General features: G+C 43.4%; 1 pseudogene; it reads right to left on the bottom strand.

The window, feature by feature from the left end:
- Positions 1–365: 365 nt before the first annotated feature.
- On the bottom strand, positions 366–7,535 carry LOC139583681 (adenosine 3'-phospho 5'-phosphosulfate transporter 2-like; annotated as a pseudogene).
- Between the last annotated feature and the right edge of the window lie 10,678 nt (positions 7,536–18,213).

The raw sequence follows: 18,213 nt of genomic DNA on the forward strand, positions 1-18,213 counted from the left end.
TGAGTAAAACATTTTTTTTTTTGTCTTCTGGCACATGCAGGTGAAAATAAACATTCAATTTCGGGACATGGTCAGTTCAATAAAAGTTTATAGCTTATCTTTCAACCGTCTCGTCCCCCTTCGCCTTGCACAGGCTAAAGTCATAGTCACTTACAGTGCAAAACTGTGCTATTAAGGTTAGCTAAGAAGCCAGCTTCCATTTCAGAGTCTCGTAGGTGCACCATATCCATGTTCTCCTCCTGGGAATGTTTATGGGTGGGGCTCTATATGGCCTTTAAACGCGTTAGGAGCCCACCCGTTATTAGGTCCATGTTAGATAGGAATGTTAGAAAAACGTCTGTTTATCCCGACATTGGTCCCTCTTACTACACGTTCTGTGATAGCAGCCTGACTTTCTTCCCTGTTAGAACCATATTCTTGAGGTCGGCCAAAGATGGCAGCTTCATCTTGTCTTTGTTTTTGCTGTAAACATTCAGGAAAATGCCCAACAGAACTAAAAGGCCACTCCATATGTACCTGAGAGGAAATGGAACGGAGAGGTGTATTACAATGTTCTCAAAGCCTTGAAAGCAGGCTAAATTTAACTAAAGTAAAATAAACTCAGCCAAAAAAGAAACGTCCTCTCACTGTCAACTGCGTTTATTTTTTAGCAAACTTAACATGTGTAAATACTTGTATGAACATAACAAGGTTCAACAACTGAGACATAAACTGAACAAGTTCCACAGACATGTGACTAACAGAAATGGAATAATGTGTCCCTGAACAAAGGGGGGGTCAAAATCAAAAGTAACAGTCAGTATCTGGTGTGGCCACCAGCTGCATTAAGTACTGCAGTGCATCTCCTCCTCATGGACTGCACCAGATTTGCCAGTTCTTGCTGTGAGATGTTACCCCAATCTTCCACCAAGGCACCTACAAGTTCCCGGACATTTCTGGGGTGAATGGCCCTACCCCTCACCCTCCAGTCCAACAGGTCCCAGACGTGCTCAATGGGATTGAGATCCGTGCTCTTCGCTGGCCATGGCAGAACACTGACATTCCTGTCTTGCAGAAAATCATGCACAGAACGAGCAGTATGGCTGGTGGCATTGTCATGCTGGAGGGTCATGTCAGGATGAGCCTACAGGAAGGGTACCACATGAGGGAGGAGGATGTCTTCCCTGTAACGCACAGCATTGAGATTGCCTGCAATGACAACAAGCTCAGTCCAATGACGCTGTGACACACCGCCCCAGACCATGACCGGACCCTCTACCTCCAAATCGATCCCGCTCCAGAGTACAGGCCTCGGTGTAACGCTCATTCCTTCGACGATAAATTTGAATCCGACCATCACCCCTGGTGAGACAAAACCGCGACTCGTCAGTGAAGAGCACTTTTTGCCAGTCGTGTCTGGTCCAGCGACGGTGGGTTTGTGCCCATAGGCGACGTTGTTGCCGGTGATGTCTGGTGAGGACCTGCCTTACAACAGGCCTACAAGCCCTCAGTCTAGCCTCTCACAGCCTATTGCAGACAGTCTGAGCACTGATGGAGGGATTGTGCATTCCCGGTGTAACTCGGGCAGTTGTTGTTGCCATCCTGTACCTGTCCCGCAGGTGTGATGTTCGGATGTACTGATCCTGTGCAGGTGTTGTTACACGTGGTCTGCCACTGCGAGGAAAATCAGCTGTCCGTCCTGTCTCCCTGTAGAGCAGTTATCATAACTGTGACCTTAATTGCCTACCGTCTATAAGCTGTTAGTGTCTTAACGACTACTCCACAGGTGCATGTTCATTAATTGTTTATGGTTCATTGAACAAGCATGGGAAACAGTGTTAAAACCCTTACAATGAAGTTCTGTGAAGTTATTTGGATTTTTACGAATTATCTTTGAAAGGCATGGTCCTGAAAAAGGGACGTTTAGAAGAGACTGACGATAAAATGACTTACTGAAAAGTAAAAGGCTTTGAGAAGAACATAAAGGATAGGATAATCGTCATCGCCTTACGTCCGGCCGTCACTGAAATGAACAAAAGACAGAAAAGTGAGAAATATAATACCACACAACCTTGAATTTAAGTCTGTCACATCCAAAGGACATCAAGGAAATAGACATTTGTTTAACTTTGGTGATGAGATGACTTTGACATTTGTCTTCCAGTTAATGTCAAAATTAATCTGAAAGTTTCCAGAACTTTTAAATAAGATTCCGATCCCTCTAATCTAGCTTCATTTCAGTAATCTGATGTGGCTTTTTTACCACTGCGAAATGTCAAAAGTTTATGCTTTTAGAATTTAGAGGTAGAGTTAGAGGGTTAGTAAGGATGTCACAAGTCAGGGGCCTTTCTGTGGAGCCATATACTTACTTAGGGGAGTTCTAACTCAAGGTTCCATTGGTCCAAAAATTCACATTCTGAATTAAAACATTTTTTAAAATTAAAATATGCACTAGTCATAGGAAACAATGGGAACTGTTCAATTGAACACTTTGAAACATAAAAAGAGAGTAGGAGTTATTTTGTGCGGTTCCGCAAGCAAAGCATTTGCCCAGACCTGAATGATGTTCTCACCTGTGACTATGACCAGGGCTCCGAAAAGTTTGATCAAGGCACAAATGAAATGCCAAAGTATCCCGTGAGAGAGAAGAAGAATGCATAACCGTATGTCGTCACAGGATGCTGAAAAAATAAAAAATAAAAAATAGATTGTCACATCAACATCTTTTACCAAATTCATACGTTATCCACAGTGTGCATCAAACAAATGACAACTACAGAACGGTGCATGCTTCAACTATTATAATGAAACATGACAGAGAGGGTTTTACTAACCTGAGAGCAAAAGGCCACTGCTGGTCCCAATCCACCCACACCAAACAGGCCTGTCAATATGTACCCAAAACCGCTGGAACAGGAATACAAAGCCTTTAATAACACCTCACATAAGTCTGACACATTTCTCAGGTGATTCAGGACTGTTTATACAATAGGGTTTGCAATATAAATATACCAGCTTGGTTTTAAGGCAGGTCCTCAGTACCTCACGGCACAACGCCTCTCCCCTATTTGACCTAGATAGTTTATGTGTATGTATTGATACGTAGGCTACGTGCGCTTTAAAAAAAAGTGATGTAGTTTTGTCCTTGAGCTGTTCTTGTCTATTAATGTTCTGTATTATGTAATGTTTCTGGTTTTGTGTGGACCCCAGAAAGAGTAGCTCCTGCTTTCGCAAACAACTAATGGGGAGCCTAATAAAATACCAAATTACAAGTACCATTTCAGAGCTGGAGCCGTTGTGGAGTTTCATGTCTTTCTCCTGCACGTTCCCAATGGCAGCGTCAGCGCACAGAGCCAAAGAGATGAGGAGGACACCTAAAACTCCAGAAAAAACAGGTGTACCACCGTAACCAATAACAGCACTCATCTTTAGGGAGTTCAAACTTCACATTTAAAAGTACTTCAGTCCCAGCCCAGGTAACAAGTACTAGGCTTAATTTGGCCCATGCTCATAAATGTCAGCATTCTGATTACTTTGATACACGTTCTTGTCTTAAACTTATTTGAATGGTGAAAGGATTGATCCATAGCTAAACAGTGTCGTAACCACTCCGCCGACTTACCAATAGATACACAACAGATTCAGATTCACGTGTTACCTGTTGCATTGAAGTTGGGTGTTACTTTACTGTCAGCTAGAGTGAACCAGATGAGTCCCAGACTCATACAGAGAGCAGCCGATACATCAGCCAGATTGTACCGTTTCCCTAGAAAACAGAGAGGCGTTAGGATACAGAGTCAAGGGAATTTCTCCATAGCAGCTGACTTTGAATTCAGGGAGACTACTCGACTGACGCGTTCCACTTGGATAGAACGTTGAATACACCAAGTGGATCTCAGTGTCGAGAACTTTTTTTAATGATTCCAATTGATGCAACATCTGTCATGACTGACATTCAATCACAAAAACCTTTGAAACGAAAGGTGAACTAAACTTTTGAAATTTCGGAGGGCATTTCCCTTTGTGACAAGATGGGGGGAAACAACAGAACAGGTGGAGACAGACGGAGCCTGTGTCTTCTCAACCCTCCATATGGGTCAAGTGGAAAACGTAAATGCGCTGGCTAGATAGATGCAATTCTGAGTGGCGGATAGGAGTGGAGCACTTGGCAGACAAGTCGCCACTCTGCCTCATATCAGTGTGAGTTGAGAGAGGCCCACGTCACACTGGCTGTTAAAGTCGGAAGTTTACATACACCTTAGCCAAACACATTTAAACTCAGTTTTTCACAATTCCTGACATTTAATTCAAGTAAAAATTCCTGGTGTTAGGTCAGTTAGGATCACCACTTTATTTTAAGAATGTGAAATGTCAGAATAATAGCAGAGATAATTATTTATTTCAGCTTATATTTCTTTCATGGGTCAGAAGTTTACATACACTGAATTAGTATTTGGTAGCATTGCCTTTAAATTGTTTAACTTGGGTCAAACATTTCGGGTAGCCTTCCACAAGCTTCCCACAATAAGTTGGGTGATTTTTGGCCCATTCCTCCTGAGAGAGCTGGTGTAACTGAGTCAGGTTTGTAGGCATCCTTGCTCGCATACACTTTTTCAGTTCTGCCCACACATTTTCTATAGGATTGAGGTCAGGGCTTTGTGATGGCCACTTAAATACCTTGACTTTGTTGTCCTTAAGCCACTTTACACAACTTTGGAAGTATGCTTGGGGTCATTGTCCAGTTGGAAGACCCATTTGCGACCAAGCTTTAACTTCCTGACTTCTCTGACTCTTGAGATGTTGCTTCAATATATCCACATCATTTTCCTACCTCATGATGCCATCTATTTTGTGAAGTGCACCAGTTCCTCCTGCAGCAAAGCACCCCCACAACATGATGCTGCCACCCCCGTGCTTCAAGGTTGGGATGGTGTTCTCCGGCTTGCAAGCTTCCCCCGTTTTCCTCCAAACATAACAATGGTCATTATGGCCAAACAGTTCTATTTTTGTTTCATCAGACCAGAGGACATTTCGCCAAAAAGTACGATCTTTGTACCCATGTGCAGTTGCAAACCGTAGTCTGGCTTTTTTATGGCGGTTTTGGAGCAGTGGCTTCTTCCTTGCTGAGCGGCCTTTCAGGTTATGTCGATATAGGACTCGTTTTACTATGGATATAGATACTTTTGTACCTGTTTCCTCCAGCATCTTCACAAGGTCCTTTGCTGTTGTTCTGGGATTGATTTGCACTTTCCGCACCAAAGTACGTTCATCTCTAAGAGACAGAACGCGGCTCCTTCCTGAGCAGTATGACGGCTGTTTATACTTGTGTACTATTGTTTGTACAGATGAACGTGGTACCTTCAGGCATTTGGAAATTGCTCCCAAGGATGAACCAGACATGTGGAGGTCTACAATTTTTTTTTCTGATGTCTTGGCTCATTTCTTTTGATTTTCCCATGATGTCAAGCAAAGAGGCACTGATTTTGAAGGTAGGCCTTGAGATACATCCACAGGTACACCTCCAATTGACTCAAATTATGTCAATTAGCCTAACAGAAGCTTCTAAAGCCATGACATAATTTTCTGGAATTTTCCAAGCTGTTTAAAGGCAAAGTCAACTTAGTGTATGTAAACTTCTGACCCACTGGAATTGTGATACAGTGAATTATAAGTTAAATAATCTGTCTGTACACAATTATTGGAAAAATGACTTGTGTCATGCAGAAAGTAGATGTCCTAACCGACTTGCCAAAACTATAGTTTGTTAACAAGAAATGTGTGGAGTGGTTGAAAAACAAGTTTTAATGACTCCAACCTAAGTGTATGTAAACTTCCGATTTCAACTGTAATTACGTATATAGAGCTATTTCGTTTGTTGTTTTTTTATTACCATTTTCATTATCTCATTTCCCTTAGTCCTGCATGTTGGAGCTCAGTGCCTAAGATGTTCACTGTACCCTGCAGTCACACCTGCAACCCTGTACATGTGACTATTAAACACTGTACCCTGCAGTCACACCTGCAACCCTGTACATGTGACTATGAAACACTGTACCCTGCAGTCACACCTGCAACCCTGTACATGTGACTATGAAACACTGTACCCTGCAGTCTCCCCTGCAACCCTGTACATGTGACTATTAAACACTGTACCCTGCAATCTCCCCTGCAAATGTGACTATTAAACACTGTACCCTGCAATCTCCCCTGCAACCCAGTACATGTGACTATTAAACACTAAATCTGAATGTGAAAGGTTGGTAGGTGCACACGGCCCTTTGAACAAGTTCAGCCATGCAAAATTATATTTAAAAAAAACTTTCTACTGGACTTTTCAACTCAATCAAATCCAAACAGGAGAAGAGAGAGGGTTGAGGTTGGTTTGTGTTGAACACATGTAAAACGAAAGGAAGAGGAGACTGAAGAGTCTTCCCAAACAGGCCGATAGATGCCTTGGGGGTGACAAGGTGACGCAGCAGGTTGGTCTGGCGTGCTTTGATTCCCCCTCTGCTCTCCTTTGAAGGGTTCACATCAGATCTCATTCGCATCCTGTGCGAACGCAGTAGAGCTTCCAACTAGCCCCCCTGGGGGACCAGTGGACCGCATCGCCAATGCAGGGAGGGAGAGAAAGGAAAGCAAAAAAACAAGCCTCTGATCGCTAGGACGTGGAACCTTTATGAAGACAGTGTCTTGGAGATGAAAGGCAGAATACCAAGAACTAGGCCTCCTCAAACTCCACACTCACAAACAACTTCCCCAAAAAAGTACGGACGGAAATCCGAAATAAAAGTTGAACAGTGGTCAGTGCTTGGAGGTGAGGGCGTAACTAGTGTGAGGTAAGACACGTATAGGTTTCTAGACAGTGAGGTAAGACACATGTATAGGTTTCTAGACAGTGTGAGGTAAGACACGTATAGGTTTCTAGACATTAATTAATCAAATGCATTTTTATAAAGCCTTTTTACATGAACAGCTGTAACTAAGGGCTTTACAGACACCTGGCCTCCACAGGGGAACAAGCACAGCAGAAGCGAAAGCACAGTTTCCATGAAAACCTAGAAGGAAGGAACCTAGAAACTAAACTCATCCTCTTCTGACTATACCAGGTTGAGATTAAGAGTACACGTGACCATTCAGGCTAGAGTGAAGAATGTGACAAAGTTATCATGCTCTTGCAATATACCACTACCTAAAACACACTTCTTCAAAAAAGTGTGGATATTGGAACAGAGCCTCTGGCTCATAGCTTAGCGGACATCCACCACAAACAAATTAGTCAGGGTCAGGCTGGGGTGTAATCACTCGTGCACACTGTTGCAAAAACAATCTCAACGGAAAATGTTTTGCAACGAAAACTAGTTTCAGGTAGGTCCCTTGCCGATTGCTTCTGCTTGGTTCCTAGTGAATACACCTCAGCTTACCTGTAGGTAGCCATAGAGGAGGTGAAAGAGGAAGATGCCCGCAGTGCAGATGCCGAACTGGGTAGCTGTGTTGAAGCTGCTCAGGTTGATGCCCAGCACTCTCAGCTCCTCCACAGACTTGATGTGCGGAGACATCGTGACCTCACTGGACGACGGAATGGAGATAGACAGATGCTACAACGTTGTTGTAGTTCATCGGGCCGAATTTGTCACTCATGGTGTCTGGGGGCTGGAGATCAAAGACAGGAACAAGGCAGTTTCATTACTTATGTTGCGAAAGATGCGACTGTCACAGACTACCGTAAAACTTCAATTAAACAGCAGTCTCAAATAGCCTGCCTGTCTCTTTTAATAGCTGGGCAACAGCACACATTTCAGCAAATAAACGCCAGGCTATTAATTGAAATTTGATGGTTTAAATTAAGGGTGGGAAGATGAAGAAGTTGTCTGTGTACTCGCATGCTTAGATAGTAGGCAACACCGTATTAGGAATCACTGACACACATTGCCAATTCAGAACTGGCATAGCTAGCTAGAGAACTTACCTGTAACAATCAAGGACAGCAACAGTGCAATTATCATTGATCTGATTTCCGTGGGAGTCTCTGGATTTGACTATTCCAGATGTGCAGCACTACTAAGCCAGCTAGCTAGCTATATGATTGAGTACGCCAATGATTAATTGCTAGCTAATAAGATAGTAATCTAGCTACAATACATCACCAAAAGTATGTGGACACCCCTTCAAATTAGTGGATTCGGCTATTTCAGCCACACCCGTTGTTGACAGGTGTATAAAATTAAGCACACAGCTATGCAATCTCCAAAGAACGATGATACGAGACAGAGAGGGGCTGGAGTAAGATGAGGAAGCGGACTGGTGTGAATTGTATTTGGAAGGTCGGAAGGCCCAGTTGTGTTGTTGTAGGCACGTTATTGGGGACATGAGCAGAACTCCAGAAGGGGAAAATGGAGTCCCTAGAGAAAGCAAGTACAAGATGGGTGTCAGGGATGAAGTGGCAGTATTATCATAAGGAGACGTGTACTTGGAAAACGGAGAAGGAATGGAGGGAAAAAGAGAGGGAGAAGAGGTCTAAGAGAGTGAGGGAAGAAGAGGGTGAGCTTGATAAAAAGGGAGATGGTTTGCCAAAGAAGAATGGTAGAAAGTGTAAGCAGAGGGAGCTGAAGACAGGGGGAGAAATGGAAGTGAATGAGGGTGAAGTATCGGAGGTGGTAGGTGCGGTAAAGTTATCGGAGACCGAGGTATGCACCGAGGATCAGGATGAACAAGAGTGTGACAGTAGGAGTGAAGTCTATGGAGAAAGTGGACTCTTGCCTTTTGGCTGATCCATTTGTGGTTTTACGGTGGGTGAAAAAAGAGTTGGGTCATGTGGAATCGGTGAGGGTAACTAGAGGGGGTCTAGTGATAACTGTTTGTGTTTCAGTTGGGCAGAGGAAGAATGCTCTCGAAGTAAAATGAATGGGGGCAAGAAAAGTGAATAGTTTCGTTCTCAAGAAAATGGCACCAATGAAAGGAGTGATAACTGGGGTAGCAGTAGATATGAACGTTGACTAGCTGAGGACAAAGATTCCCGGTGTATGTGATGCTAGTCGTTTGATGCGACGCAGACAGTGTGGCGAGAGTGGGGAAACAGAAGAGTCATTGTCTGTTCTTTTGAGTTATGAAGTTGAGTCTTTGCCTGACAAAGTGAAGTTAGGATATATAAGTTATCCTGTATGAGCGTATGTGCCGAATACATTAAGATGTTACAGGTGTCAAGCTTATGGGCATGTGGCAGCAGTGTGTAGGAGGGAGGTTCCAAGGTGTGAGAAATGTGCAGAAGGGCACGAGACAAAGGAATGTGTAGTATTGGGGAAAGTAGTGGAATGTGTTAATTGTAGGGGTGCCCATGGAGCTGGGGATCAGAAATGTCCCGTGCGAGAGAGGCAGGTTGAGGTTTCCAGGGTTAGAGTATAGCCGAAGTTGTCACATGCTGAGGCAGTGAAGAAAGTAGAGGAAGATGGGTTAAGGGGGAGGAGTGGTGAGAGTAGTAGAGATATACCAGTACAGAGGGATAGGCTTAAAAGTGATTTTTAGCATTTATAGCAATGGTTATTAATTGTACTGCAGGGATGGATCGGAAGTCTCAGAAAATTGAGGATGTGGTGGCAGCTACAGAGAGGTATTTGGGTGTGCGAGACTTGACGGCAGGAGAGTTACAGGATGTGTTAAGTGGTGATGTCCCATCCTTTCAGGGTGATGGTATCAGGTAGAAATAAATACATTTAATTAGTGGAGTAGGGGGGGTGTTAATTTATTTTATATAATTTTGAAATGAGTGAGTATAGTGCTAGATGGTCGGGTATTTATTTAGTAAATTTTTATTTTTCAAGTAAAGTACAAGGGAGTTAGGTCTAGTGAGTTAGGTCTAGGAGTTAGGTCAGTCTAGTAGGTGGCGGTAATACAACACATTGGATGCCAACTGCCGTTAAACCTCATAGAAGATGAAGCAATCTCCATAGACAAACATTGGCAGTAGACTGGCCTTACTGATGAGCTCAGTTACTTTCAACGTGGCACCATCATAGGATGCCACCTTTCCAACAAGTCAATTGGTCAAATGTATGCCCTGGTCAACTGTAAGTGCTGTTATTGTAAAGTGAAAACGTTTAGGAGCAACAACGGCTCAGTTGCGAAGTGTCCTTGGTTGCAACACTCACTACCGAGTTCAAAACTGCCTCTGGAAGCAACGTCAGCTGTTTGTTGGGAACTTTATGCCTAAGATCACCATGTGCAATGCCAAGCGTCGGCTGGAGTGGTGTAAAGCTCGTCACCATTGACTCTGGAGCAGTGGAAACATGTTCTCTGGAGTGATGAATCACGCTTCACCATCTGGCAGTCCGACGGACAAATCTGGGTTTGGTGGATGCCAGGAGAACGCTACCTGCCCCAATGCATAGTGCCAACTGTAAAGTTTGGTGGAAGAGGAGTAATGGTCTGGGGCTGTTTTTCATGGTTTGGGCTAGGCCGCTTAGTTCCAGTGAAGGGAAATCTTAACACTAGAGCATACAATGACATTCTAGATGATTATGTGCTTCCAACCTTGTGGCAACAGTTTGGGGAAGGCCCTTTCCTGTTTCAGCACGACAATGCCCCCGCGAACAAAGCGAGGTCTATAAAGAAATTCTTTGTCGAGATCAATGGGGAAGAACTTGACTGGCCTGCACAAAGCCCTGACCTCAACCCCATCGAACACCTTTGGGTTGAATTGGAACGCCGACTGTGAACCAGGCCTAATCGCCCCTCTCACTAATGCTCTTGTGACTGAATGGAAGAAAGTCCCCTAAGCAATGTTCCAACATCTAGTGGAAAACCTTCCCAGAAGAGCAGAGGCTGTAATAGCAGCAATAGGGGGGATCAACTCCATATTAATGCCCATGATTTTGGAATGAGATGTTCGATGAGCAGGTGTCCACATACTTTGGTCATGTAATGTTAGTGTCCTTAGTTAGCTAGCTAAGCACTGCAGTGAGCTGTGTGGCAAATCCTTAAACGACCACCAAACACAATGACATACATTCTGACCTGCCTTATTACCAGCAGTGCTGTTTTTTCGCAATTCAAAATAAAAATGTGCTAACTTCTTTGCATGCTTAGGAAGTTGCTTTTTCTGAAAAATGTATTGTAATGACCTGACTAGATCATAAAGGAACAATTGTCAGAGGATTGCGTTTACGAATTGATGGTTTATTAACCCAACTTCACACAGGCTACTGTTTGGCCGTAGCCCACGCCAAATAAATGAAAGATAACCACAAGCCAACCGTGACCTTCTCTTGTGAAGGCCAGACATAAGAGAGAGAACAAAGGCTAAACCTGGTCTTAACTTCCAATGCTCCATCCCCCTGCCCAACCCCCCTCCACGCCACTCCGCCAACCACCAGGATGCCCGGCATCAGAACATTCCAGGCATTCCCGTGATTGGCAGATAGCAGGTTGATTGGCATGTCGGACCCCGCAAACACTGGGTACTGGTAAGTACAACACAACCACCTACCAGCCTAACACATAACACACAGCTGTCTGTGCGGGTCGCTACACAGCCCCCCCACCACAAAGTCCCTCGTCCCCGAGGGAACAAACAAAGTCTCTGAAGCGACCCGGAGGTCTCCTTTGCCTGCGTGGCCGTGATGGTCGCAGAGTGCCCCTCTGGGAACCAGGGGATGAAGGCAGGGATATGGGGGACAAGGAAGCGGGAACGGGTAATACAGTCCGTGGATCTGGGGATCCATGCGGTGACACAGGGAGGGAGACAGGAGGAGTGGGCTGTCTGGAGCCTTGTCTGCGGCACCTGGGGGTGGGTGCCTGGAGAATGTCATTGCCAGAGAGGGGAATTGTGGGGTCCCTGGGGTTTGGGGAGAAGAGGCCCCTCTGTATGGGGCTAACCTGTCCCGGTGCAGTGTCACCTTTCTCCCCCTGGGAGGAAGCTGCACCCGGTAAACAACCTCACCTACCCTCTCCAGGACACTGCAGGGCCCCACCCAGTAGCTGTCCAACTTGGGGCAGCTGCCTTTTTACCTTAGGGGGCTGTAGACCCAGACCAGCTCCCCAGCCACAAAGTGCCTTCCCCGGGTGTGCACGTCATAGTTCCTCTTCTGCCTCACACCTGCATTCACCAGCTGCTCTCTGGCGAAAGTGTGGGCTGTCTCCAGGCGGTCCTGGAGTCTCCGGGCATACTCCGGCCCCGGGGGAACAGGAGGGCTATCCAGGGGCCGACCAAACGCCATCTCCGCAGGGGTGCGGATCTCTCTCCCCAGCATGAGGAGGGCAGGCGTGCAGGAGGTGGAGTCTTGGACAGCGGAGCGGCATGCCATGAGGACCATAGGCAGGTGCTTGTCCCAGTCACGCTGGTGTTTGGAAGAGACGATGGCCAGCTGCTGTCCAAGCGTTTTGTTGAAGCGCTCCACAAGGCCATCACTTTGAGGATGGAGAGGGTAACTATTTCCAAAGTTGTCGCTGTAAATAAGGTGTTCTTAGTCAATTTACCTGGTAAAATACGGATTTAATTAAAAAACTACACCAGAGCAGGTGAGAAGTGAAATGCAGAGAGGCATAGAGAAACTACATTCGTAGTCTAATCAGTCGGTGCAAAACAGAAAAAACATGTTTTATTTTTGTTCACATCAAACATTAAAGTCTTGACTGTATTGATAAGTTTGGTCCTACCTTGTCCAGTGCCAGAAGATCTATAACTTCTTATTTTATTACTTTGTGCACACAATGGTCATCTTTCGTGTCTGGAAACAATTGCTGTAACTAAATCTCCAAACAGCATAACCTGTCCTACCAGACTGGGGGCTGGGTGAAAAGATGCCTATTTATATTATACATTCCTTTCTTGTTGTGTGTTTACTTCTTCATTTGTTTTTTGCAATTCAACAAATGGTGAATTATGAGCTCACTGAACATAATTGACAAGAAGGCCAGATAGAACATGAATTTATTTATTTTATCCTTACCTACTAAATGCACCTTTTGCTGTTTTTCAGATTCAATTACAGAAGCAATACCAGAGAGGTGAAACTTTGACATATCCCTTGTCTGACCAAGAAGGACCAATCCTGTCCTGTGTTTGATGTTGACACTCCTCAAGGCCTTTACAGCTCACGGAATGATTCCCTCTTTCCCTCACCTCTCCTCACCCCAAGCTATACTGTATCCCTCTGCCCTCTCTCCATCCCTCCTCCTTCCTTCCCTCCCTCACCCCAGCTCTTGCTGTATCCCTCCCTCCCCTCCTCCCTCCATCCGCCCTTCATCCCTCCCTCCATCCAGCCCTTACTGCATCTCTCCACCCTCCCCCATCCCTCCTCCCTTTCTTTCCCAGCCGCCCAAGCCAACCTGGGCCTCTCTCTCCATCCACACAGGAGGTTAATTCACTCTAGGATGGCATTATTTCCTCCTAGCTCTTTGACAATATAAAAATTCAGAGTGGACAGCTCTATCCCTCTTCCATCTCAGATTTGATTGTAATGGTATTGCCTTTTGTCCCTAGGGGGCCCCGTGTCGCCTCGGCCGGGGCTTTATGACACTAAATAGCAAGGCTACAATTTTTCCATCTATTCAAAAAGTTCTGTTAATAACTCATTTTGAATGAGACTTGGGTGCTGCCTGGCTGGCCACTTCCGCCAGGTCCCTTACCACCCACCACTCACAGGTCACCTCCTAGACCTAGAAAGTGCCTAAGCGCTGAATGCAAGGGGTTAATTAAATGTCTCTGAATTTATGAGTCCCTTTCCTGTTACACTGCACTCCAATTGACACAAATGTCATATTTACAGCCTGGCTGTAAAAAAGTATTCAGTATTGCACAGTATAGTCTGCATGGGGCTGCCCACTTTCTTTTCCCATCAAACTTTACAAGTGTACCCATTCATCAAAAACAATGGATTTATATAAAACCCATTTCCTCCCCATAAGATCCTATTAAATAATAAAATAATTATTGATTGATTATTCGAAAAGATACACAGTGGTGTAATGGCTTTGCACCAGACCACCGGACGGACCTGCCATAAATAAAGGGAAATTACTTCTGAAACAGTCAAATCTGTATTCAATATGTCCCCTTGCAGTGTTGATCACTGAGGCCATTCAATATTTTTGAGGTTCGCATGGGACCTATATGTTCTTGATAGAAAAGACAAAGTACAGAAACGGCATGAAGCTTAATTGCCTTTTCAAATGAGACTGGTTGTGAGACCTACTAAGTGAAGTGAGGACTACTAAGTGAAGTGAGGACTACTAAGTGAAGTGAATAAACAAACATGGAAAATGTATAGTTTTAGTAATTCGTCTATTGGACTAAACTGTTGTGAAGCACAGTTAAAGCAATCAAAAGTTACCTTGCAATGATGACTGAAACAGAAATATCCATTGAGTGGGTGGTTTTACAGTATTCAACAAGTGTGCTTAGATGTGTATTTCAAAACCCTAGTATGTGTTGACTACAGTATGTGTTGACTACAGTATGTGTTGACTACAGTATGTGTTGACTACAGTATGTGTTGACTACAGTATGTGTTGACTACAGTATGTGATGACTACAGTATGTGATGACTACAGTATGTGTTGACTACAGTATACGCTGCAGTCTCAGAGTATGTGTTGACTACAGTGTTGACTACAGTATACGCTGCAGTCTGAGAGTATGTGTTGACTACAGAATGCGCTGCAGTCTGAGAGTTTCCCAGCACCTTCCCTTGATGACCTATGTTTCTCCCACAACCCACTTTCCTGAGATTAAAAAGAAAATTGACCCATATATCCTTACACACAACCTTCAACTCAAAGTTCCACCTTCAAAATGGAAAATTCCAGAAGAAAATGACACTGGCGCTTGTCTTATCAAAAACAATCCCTAAATGTATTTTGTCATAAAAACCCTTATCTTTTGCGAACAAGGGGGGAATGGACCTTTCCAAAAGGATCGAGGAACGCTATAATGTCACCCAATCCTACATAACATTGAGGGTTTCTTAAAAACCCATTTGAGTTTGCTTTTTGCACAGGCTAAAGTGCCTTCTCTGTTGTCTCTTTCGTGGGCTAGTCTGAAGCCTCTTGCATGCTATGGAAAACAGATGCTATCTCCGCTATATTACTTCTCAAAGCACTCATATCCTCTCTCATGTTATTTTCTTTGATCTGCTAGGCTTGCTGGTCTCACAATTTATTTTATTTTTTGGGGCCCTCTCTGCGAGTGACCTTAGAAAAGTACTGTGACGATATTGGTGGGGTTGCGGATGCTTCTCGGAATGTACCTCCTATGTCCTGTTTTGGTAAAAGGAATGTATTGTAAGATCTACTAAGCCATTAAAAGGGCTTTCAAACCGTCTTCCTGTGTATTCAAGTGAATGTGTTCCTTAGGATTATCGTGAACAGAACAAGTGTTGACTATATTATGTGTTGACTACAGTATGACTACACTATGTGTTGACTACAGTATGACCAAAGCATGTGTTGACTACAGTATGTGCTGACTACAGTATGTGTTGACTACAGTATGTGCTGACTACAGTATGTGCTGACTACAGTATGTGCTTACTACAGTACGTGTTGACTACAGTATGACCAAAGCATGTGTTGACTACAGTATGTGCTGACTACAGTATGTGTTGACTACAGTATGTGCTGACTACAGTATGTGTTGACTACAGTATGTGTTGACTACAGTATGTGCTGACTACAGTATGTGCTGACTACAGTATGTGCTTACTACAGTACGTGTTGAATACAGTATGACCAAAGCATGTGTTGACTACAGTGTGTGCTGACTACAGTATGTGTTGACTACAGTATGTGCTGACTACAGTATGTGATGACTACAGTATGTGCTGACTACAGTATGTGTTGAATACAGTATGACCAAAGCATGTGCTGACTACAGTATGTGATGACTACAGTGTGTGCTGACTACAGTATGTGTTGACTACAGTATGTGCTGACTACAGTATGACCAAAGTAAGTCCAGGCAATGCATATCAATTATCTGAATTTGACAGCTGATGTAACGTAACCTATTAACTGATTATATTTCTAACTAAGAGCTAAACCATTTGGACATCTCTTTGGATTTATGTGAAATACTTTGGGACTGCTTCCACTGCACCTTAGGCAACAGGTTGGTAACAATAATTTCTCACCATATAGGCTTTACCTCAATACATAACATTAAATATACAGTATTAAAAATAGTAAACCAATGAGAGAAGAGAACCTAGTACACTACTACACACTCAAACTCCAGAAGGAAAGGGAAGCTTTTGTTTTCTTGTTCGTGTGCAGCCAGGAGGGGGAAGCATACCTCTTTGCAAATCGGACCAAAAGAGAAGAAAAAGAAAAGTAATTAAACAAACAATTTTGTCAGGAACGGTGTCTGCTTATCCAATCTGAAAATATGCGTTTCCTTCTAATACATAGAGACAGAAAAAAAATGTGTTTGTTGTCTTCTCAGAGCGTCTGTAAATGACATGCATGTTTCAGTGCGCATTAATTTAACCTGAGCCCTGCATATATAGGAAAGGGATTGGGAAACAAATTATGTAGTGTCATTTAATTAAGAGTTTTGCTTTGAGCAATAATACTGTTTTCCACATAACCTTTAACTACTTAATGAATGTGAGAAGCTATTACCTTTCAAGATTTCAGTTTTTAATTATTTTGAATATTGCCAGAGATATGAAATGTCAATCAAAATGGGGATTATTGCAATTTTTGTCTTTGTACGTTGTGCACTCAAGGACAGAATAATAAAAGGCCTAATGTGTTTACAATTCTAGGGATATGCAACACTTTGCGCCCTCTGACAAATGCCTAAAACACACTACTCAGATTTTTGGCCTACATTTGCTTTTAATTCTCCCATAATTCTCTCATGTGTGTTATGGAGTTAACTATTACAATTAAAGTTTTAGGAATTAACCTAAATTCTGAGCTATGTCATCCATAATATATTTAATAACGTACTATATGGCATATGATGTGTTTAACATACAGTACCACTCAAAAGTTTGGACACACCTACTCATTCAAGGGTTTTTCTTTATTTTGACTGTTTTCAACATTGTAGAATAATAGTGAAGACATCATAACTATGAAATAACACATATGGAATCATGTAGTAACCAAAAAAGTGTTAAACAAATCCAAATATATTTTATATTTGAGATTCTTCACCCTTTGCCTTGATAACAGCTTTGCACACTGTTGGCATTCTCTCAACCAGCTTCATGAGGTAATCACCTGGAATTCATTTCAATTAACAGGTGTGCCTTGTTAAATTAATTTGTAGAATTTATTTCCTTCTTAATGCATTTGAGCCAATCAACTGTGTTGTGACGTGAGAATATAGGGGTGGTATACAGAAGATATTTGGTAAAAGACCAAGTCCATATTATGTACACCATTTGTTTAACCCTTTCTTTGGTTACTACATGATTCCATATGTGTTATTTCATAGTTTTGATATCTTCGCTATTATTCTACAATGTAGAAAATAGTAAAAATAAAGAAAAACCCTTGAATGAGTAGGTGTGTCCAAACTTTTGACTGGTCCTGTATATTGGGATGTTATTACCCCCTGATGCCTCCCATTACCCTTCTCCACCTGCGTCCCACATCTGTGTTCCAGGGATTATCACTCAGCCTGGCACATTTAGGAACGCCTCTAAAGTGGCGGGGAAAGTTAATTTACCTTTCCCAGAGGTCATCGTTGCGTCCGTGGCGACAGGCAAACCCTTGTATGTGACGTCAGGCTCGTTTTAGTGTGGATCTGACTTTAAGTTTGAAAAGGACTGACACATGGGCGTAGTTTTTAGCTGGTATCCCATTCCAGGTGCTAGGACCCCCCCCCCCCCCCCAATCGCACAGGGCATCGTGTGATCGTCATGAAAGCCTCTGTGTGTGTCTCTCTCCCCATCCCATAAACCAGCTAAATGGATTGTGTGGTCAGGAAAAAGAAAATGAGAGACGAGAATGAAATTACAGACCTGGCTGAGTGCACAAATCATGCATATAATGATTTATGGCTTACCAGAAGAATTCAACACCTGTGGCTCACCGTGGCTGTAATTGCATGTGATGCACCAGATATCAAGATGTTTGTCTTTGCAATGGCGAGGGCAGGTTCAACAGAATAACTTATAAGGGAGGGATCTGGGAGTGTCTGATGTTTTTAATTCTTGTAAGATCACTTGTGAACCACCCACAGCTCACACAGGGTCTGTATCATAGAGGCTTCATTAACCATTGTAATTA

The sequence above is a fragment of the Salvelinus alpinus genome, chromosome 8 (genome assembly GCF_045679555.1).
Source record: "Salvelinus alpinus chromosome 8, SLU_Salpinus.1, whole genome shotgun sequence".
Classification (NCBI taxonomy): Eukaryota; Metazoa; Chordata; class Actinopteri; order Salmoniformes; family Salmonidae; genus Salvelinus; species Salvelinus alpinus.